We start from the raw sequence: 6,968 nt of genomic DNA on the forward strand, positions 1-6,968 counted from the left end.
CTTAATGGTGAAAGACTGAAAGCTTTCCCTTTAAGATCTGGGTGCCCACTGTCACCACTGTTATTCAGCATTGTGCTAGCCAGCATTTGCCATGGCAACCAATCCTCTCTGATTAAAATGCAAATGTGAATGAAATTCATCCTTGAATGGGACCTGATAGATGGACTCTCCCCAGTCCCTGTGCGAGGAGTGTCTCCTGCTTGGATTATGAAGCCAGTTAAAACTGTATGATAAATGGAGTTGTCATAATAAGCTTCCAAACAAAGTTGAATGAAATATCTGAAAGCTTTAGGAGCTTCTTTTGACCATAAGTCTATGTTGATCTCCAACAGTAGTTTTCAATAAAACCTTCCCATTCATTTGAGGTTCGTGGATGTAGACATTGCTCATCCTGGTGAGTGCTCAGGACTCTGCTCCTCATTGGGGAGGAGAGCAGGTGGAGAGTCACCAAAGCTACTGCTGATGAGTTCACAATTCCTTAGATAGGTGGTTGCAGAAAGCTCCATTAGGTCAACATCCTGCAAGACAGCAAGACCACTGTTTTCCCAAAGCTAGCCCCTCATAGATGCCGCCATGCTGCTCCCCCAAGAACATCTTGAAAAAGAAGAATGAAGTGTCAGAACTCACACTTCCTGACTTTAATGCATATTACAAAGCTACAGTGGTCAAAAATTTCATGGTACTGGCATAAGACTAGACATATTGACTAATGTAATCAAATTTAGAGTTCATAAATAGACTCTTCCATCTATGGCCAATTGATATTGGACAAAGCTGTCAAGTCCACTAGAGAGAATAATCTCTTTAACAAATGATGATGGGAGAACTAGATATTATATGCAAAAGAATGAAACAGGACCCCCATCTTACACCTTATAAAAAATTAAATCAAAATGGATCAAAGAACTAAATTTAAGAATCAGTACCAGCTGATTCCTAGAAGAAAATATAGGGAAGCATCTTCAATATCTTATGGTAGGCAATGGTTTCTTAGACTTTACACCCAAAGCACAGTGAAAGAAGAAATAGATAAACTGGACCTCCTCAAAATTAAAAACTTTTGTGCTTCAAAGGATTTTATCAAGAAAGTGAAGACAGCATACTCAATGGGAGAAAATATTTGGAAACCACCTATCAGATAATGGTTTAATATCCAGAATATGTAAAGAAATTCTACAACTCAACAATAAAAATACAAACAACCCAATTTAAAAATGGGCAAGAGAATTTAATAGACATTTTTTCCAAAGAGGAAATACAAATGGCTAAAAAGCACATGAAAATATGTTCAACATCACTAGCTATTAGGGTAATGTAAATCAAAACCGCATTGAGATATCACTTCACACCTACTAGAATGGACACTATCAAAAAAAAAAGAAAACTACAAGTGTTGGAGAGGATGTGGAAAAATAGGAACACTCATTCACTTGCTGATGGGAATGTAAAATGGTGCCGTCACCATGGAAGACAGTTTGGCAGTTCCTCAGGAAGCTAAGTATAGAATTGCCATGTGATCCAGCAATCCTGCTGCGAGGTATATTCCTAGAAAACCTGAAAGCAAGGACTTGAACAGATTTTCACATTGACTTTCATTGCGGCATTATTCACAATTGCCAAAAGACAGAAGGAACCCAAGTTGCTCCAAGTGTACATCAATCAGTGAATAGGTAAACAAAATATGGACTATAAATACAATGTTGAGTAAAAAAGCCAGACACAAAAGAACAAATATTGTATCACCTAACTGATGTGAACTAATTATAAGCAAGCTCTTAGAGCTAGAATCTAGAAAATAGGTTACCAGGGGATAGAATGGGGGTGGAAAAAGGGAAGCTGATGCTTAATTTGTGCAGAATTTCTATTTAGGTTAATTGTAAATGTTTGGAAATGGATAGTAGTGATAGCACATTATTGTAAGTGTAATTAACAGTGCTGAATTATGATGGTGAATGTTGTTGAAAGGCAAAATTTTGGGTCATGCATATTACTAGAAGGAAAGTTAGAAGATAAAACATGGTACTGTATAATTCAGTGAACTCTGTTGTGGATAATGAACTGTGGTTAATAGTACAAATATAAGAATATTCTTTCATGAATTATAACAAATGTAGGACACTATTACAAGGTGTTAATAATACAGTGGTATTTGGGAAAAGACACTTAAACTACAGACTATAACTAACAATAATATTTTAATATTCATTCAACAATTGTAGGAAAGGTACCACACTAAAGCAAAGTGTCAACAGTAAGTGGATATATGGGAACAATTGTATTTTTTACATGACTTTTCTGTAAACCTACAACCTCTCTAATAAAAAAAAATAATAAATTAAAAAAAAACCATTATGCTAAGTGAAAGAAACAAGTCAGAAAGCACTATAGATGGTACAATTCCATTTATATAAAATGTACATATAAGTAAATTTATAGAGACAGAATTAGATTAGTGGTTATGTAGGGCTGGGGAAGGATGGGGAGATTGAGAGGTCACTGCAAAGGGGTATAAGGGTTTTTCTTTTGGGAGTAATGAAAATCTTCTAAAATTGATTGTTGTGATGAATCTGTAACTCTGTGATCACACTAAAAGCCATTGAACACTTTGGAAGGATTGTATGGTATGTGAATATATCTCAATAGAACTGCTTTTTAAAAGGTTAATAACACAAACAAACAAACAAACAAAAATTCCCATTGTTTAAGCCAGGCTGTTGCATGGTATTTACTTGAGCAGCCCTGGAAAGCTAAACCAGGCAGGATATAGGAAGGTGGGGGAAAATTGAAGTCAGAGTATTTATTCCCCTGGCTCCTTCCCTTAGGAGGCACACTGTTCATTTCAGTTTGTCTATTGAAGGCCACAGCTCCTAAAATGTTACTTGTTCCATCCTCTCTGGGTTCCACCTACTACCCTCTCCTTGTCCCTTCAGGCTTAGGTGCGGTAATGGCTCTTCCCTGCACTAAATCTGGGTAGTTTCTCTAAATCTTGCCCATGCTTTTATTAACAGCCCTGAAATGCCTCTTTATTAAACTTTTATCAAATTACCCTGTCTGAGTGTGCTCTCTGAATCCTGTGAGAATCCTGGCCGATACAGTAAGACATTAAAGGCCAAAAGTGGTCTAGAATAGTGAGTGAGTTCACCATGACAAAGTAGAAGCTGACCCTATACTAAATGAAAATAGAATCCAGGAAAACCAATAACCAAGGGCCCTTCAGGGTCATAATTTCATACGGTGGATCATTGGTTTTCTCCAGGCTTTCTTTGCCTCTTAGGTTTGTGAATCATGCATTTCCATATACCTGAGATGCAGGCCACTGTACACCACTTCGAGTATCTTGAAATGTAGTCCCTACAGGCAGTGGCTCTTTCCACAGCACTGTATAGCTCAGTCCTATAGATGTTTGCATATGAGAGGATCAAGCACAACAAAACAGCGAAACATTCTTGGTATTCTTTGTGGGCAAAATTGTTTCAGTTGTGAATGGATGGATGACCCCATGGGTGAAGACATTTATACTTGGATGATGAAGGAAAAAAGTCATTGATTCTCCAAACCTGCCATTTCTCTTTAGGAATTTAGCTTGTCAGACAGTGAGACTAAGTAGTTTGTGATAACTCTGTCAGTTGGTGGTAGTATTGTAGTGTGACAAGTTGAGAAACCTCTGGGTGACCTTTGATGATGAATTGGGGACAGACTGGTCCATGTGATACTTAGCTTGTATCACTTTTACTTGAGTCACTTTCACGTGCATCATTCAATGTTGAAAATATGTGCCACAGGGACTTGACCTTAGGCTGCTCAAAATGCATACTTTTCCTGGTTTCCATGGAGATGGTTGCAGTGACGCCAGCTCAGGTCATGTTCATGGCTCTGTCTGAGGAGTGTGTTAGAATTGTTTCTGTGAACAATTCCACTCCATGTCCAGGAAAGAGTGTTCATTACTGTTCTTTTGTCGTAAAATAGTTGGGGGAATGGCAAAGGCCAAAGGGCATGCCTTTGTCTTTGAAATGGTCAAGCCTCCTTTGAATTGAAGGAAAATGCTAGCTAGAATATAAAAATAAAACATACTGAGAGCTTGAAAGCAGAATAAATTGTGTTATAAACTGGAAAAGTTAAGCAGGAGAGGAGCCACAGATTGTGAGAAGCAGTTTGAGGAAAAAAGTACATAGAGGCTTAGTGTAAGAAAGCTTTCGGTTTCCTCAGAGACACCTGCAGCCCACTGGAGAAAAAGAGATTTAGGGCATTTAATGGGTACCATCTTCAAGCTGAGAAGAGGGGCCTTCAAGAGCCTTTGGATTATACTCTCAGGTAGCAATCAAGAAATCAGGGATGGCCTGCAGCCTGGAGGCTCTGGGGACGGGGAAGTCATGCTCATATTGCAGAGGTGCTAGCTAGCATATGTCTGTAGGTCATGTTCATTTGAGACTTCTCCACCAGAAATCATCTGGTATTACTAAGTCTCCACTAAAGCCAGGGTTTGCTGCCTGATTTCTTGCCGTGTCAAATGAAGTAGAAACGAGTACAACCAACGGTCAGCCTGACCAACAGGCCGCACCAAAAGCCCCATCAAAGAAGGAAAAGAAGAAAGGTTCTGAAATGACAGATGAGCATCTCTTGGCCAGGTTTAAAGGTGATGGTGTGAAATACAAGGCCAAGCTAATTGGCACTGATGATGTGCCAGATGCAAGAGGGGATACAATGAGACAAGATTCTATGATGAGACTAAAGGGAATGGTGGCAGCTGCTCGGTCTCAAGGACAACACAAACAAAAGCTCTGGGTCAACATTTTGCTTTCTGGGATAAAATTAATTGATGAGAAAGCTAGGGTAATAGAACATGAACATCCAGTGTATAAAATTTCTTTCATTGCTTGTGATGTAACAGACAACCGGGCATTTGGTTATGTATGTGGAGGAGAAGGCCAGCACCAGTTTTTTGCCATAAAAACAGGGCAGCAGTTCGAGCCATTGGTTGTTGATCTTAAAGATCTTTTTCAAATGATCTACAATGTAAAGAAAAAAGAAGAGGAAAGGAAAGACTGAAGAAGCCAAGAAGCAGAGAATGGGAGTGAGAACCTCCTGACTCTTGATGACCAAACTATCAAATTGAAATTGGGTATTAACCAGATGGATTTGTTTGGGGACATGTCTACACCTCCTGACCTAAATAGTCCAACATCTTCAGCCAGTGACTTGCTCCCATCAGACCTCTTTGCTCCTCCTGTCTCAGATTCTCCAGGCTAGATGTCACCTACAGGACAACCTGCAACCCAACATACCAACACTCTGGATCTCTTCAAAACAAGTGTTTCTGTCCCAGTAGGGCCCCTTATGGGTCCAGGTGGTGTACCAGTTACACCCCCTCAGACAGGACCATGGAACCCCCCAACAATCCTTAGTCTTCAATCAGTCCCCTTCAATGGTCCCAGGAGCTATTATGGATGGTCAACCTTCAGGATTTGATCAGTTGCTTATTTTTGGCACAAGTCCAGTTGTTCCAGGTTGGAACCAGCCTTCATCCTTTGCAGCCTCAACTTCCCCTCCAGCCCCTAGCCCCAACTTCCCCTCCAGCCCCTGCTGTTTAGGGCCCTTTAGCATCAGTGGCAGCTAATGCTTGGCCCTCAACAACCTCCTTAGGGAATCCTTTTCAGAGCAATATTTTTCCAGCTCCTGTGCCAGCCCAATCCTCTTCTATGCTCCCTTCTCTTCTGGTTGCTCCTCCTCAACCACCTCCCAGAACTGCTGCTGCCCAGGATATCTCCAAAGATGCCTTCACTGCCTTAGGCCCACTAGGGGATAAAGACATTAAGGAAGTAAAAGAAATGTTTAAGGACTTACAACTGCAGCAGCCACCCGTACCTGCAAGAAAGGGAGAGCAGTCTTCCTCTGGAACTTCCAGTAGTTTCTCCAGTTATTTTCGCAGTAAAGTTGGCATTCCTCAAGATAATGTAGACCATGATGACTTTGATGGTAATTAGTTGTTGAGCAAAATCAATGAACCACCAAAGCCAGCTCCAAGACAATGTGCCCTGCCAGTTACCAAATCTGCTGACAATGCATTTGAGAACCCTTTCTCTAAAGGTTCTTTCAGTTCTTCACCACAAACCCTGTGGCTCCTCAACCCACAGCTCCTAATGTATATAGGGATCCTTTTGGAAATCCATTTGCATAACTTCTGTACTTGGTATGCTGACAATCCAAAGGAACAAAAAGTTTGGCTCTTTTGGCAGTCATGGACAAAGCTAATAGCCAGATGCGTCCTGACCTTTGCCCTTCTTCAGCTTTGATGTATTACCTGTTGCCTTATTCCTTGCTGAGTCTTGGACCTGAAAAATGTCTTTCACCTTCTGTCTAGGTTAAAGCTAAATTGATTCTATGGATTTAAATAAACTCAGAAGCTAAACTCTCTAGCTTAAATGTAAATGCAGTAGTTTCCATACTTGAGCCCTTGCCTATTGTGACCCTAGAACCTTCTAGAACACTCTATCATGTACCCTCTGATTGGGAGATGCAGCCATTACAAAGCCCTCAGATCATACTGTTTTGAATAAATTTTCAAATCTTTACCGTTCAAAGTTGTTTGGGGTTCTGTTTTAGGGTATAACACCTAAAGATTGTAGTAGAACAGAACACCTCTTAAATCTTGCTTCAGACCATCACAGAGAATTTTTAAAGTAAGACTGAAGTAAGTCTAATTTCTCCTTAGGCACTTTGGAATTAATAGATGTGGCTTCTCTTCCAAAGCTCAGTTTTCTCCATAAGGCAAGAGGATCTTTTTCCCAATTTCTTGCTAGCTATTACAAATGAGGGAAAAGCAGGTGACCGTTCTCTCCTTTACCCTCTGTTTCTCTTTTCAGTCAGCTTTGCTCCTGGGTTCCTACAGCATTATTTGCTTTTCACATGCAACAGTGTTTTAGGGGGAAAAACCTGTCTGGAGCCTCTCCACTGTTTCATTAATTAGAATT

General features: G+C 40.2%; 1 pseudogene; it reads left to right on the plus strand.

The window, feature by feature from the left end:
• Positions 1–4,494: 4,494 nt before the first annotated feature.
• Positions 4,495–6,294, plus strand: LOC119522428 (annotated as a pseudogene).
• Positions 6,295–6,968: the final 674 nt, after the last annotated feature.

The sequence above is a fragment of the Choloepus didactylus genome, chromosome X (genome assembly GCF_015220235.1).
Source record: "Choloepus didactylus isolate mChoDid1 chromosome X, mChoDid1.pri, whole genome shotgun sequence".
Classification (NCBI taxonomy): domain Eukaryota; kingdom Metazoa; phylum Chordata; class Mammalia; order Pilosa; family Megalonychidae; genus Choloepus; species Choloepus didactylus.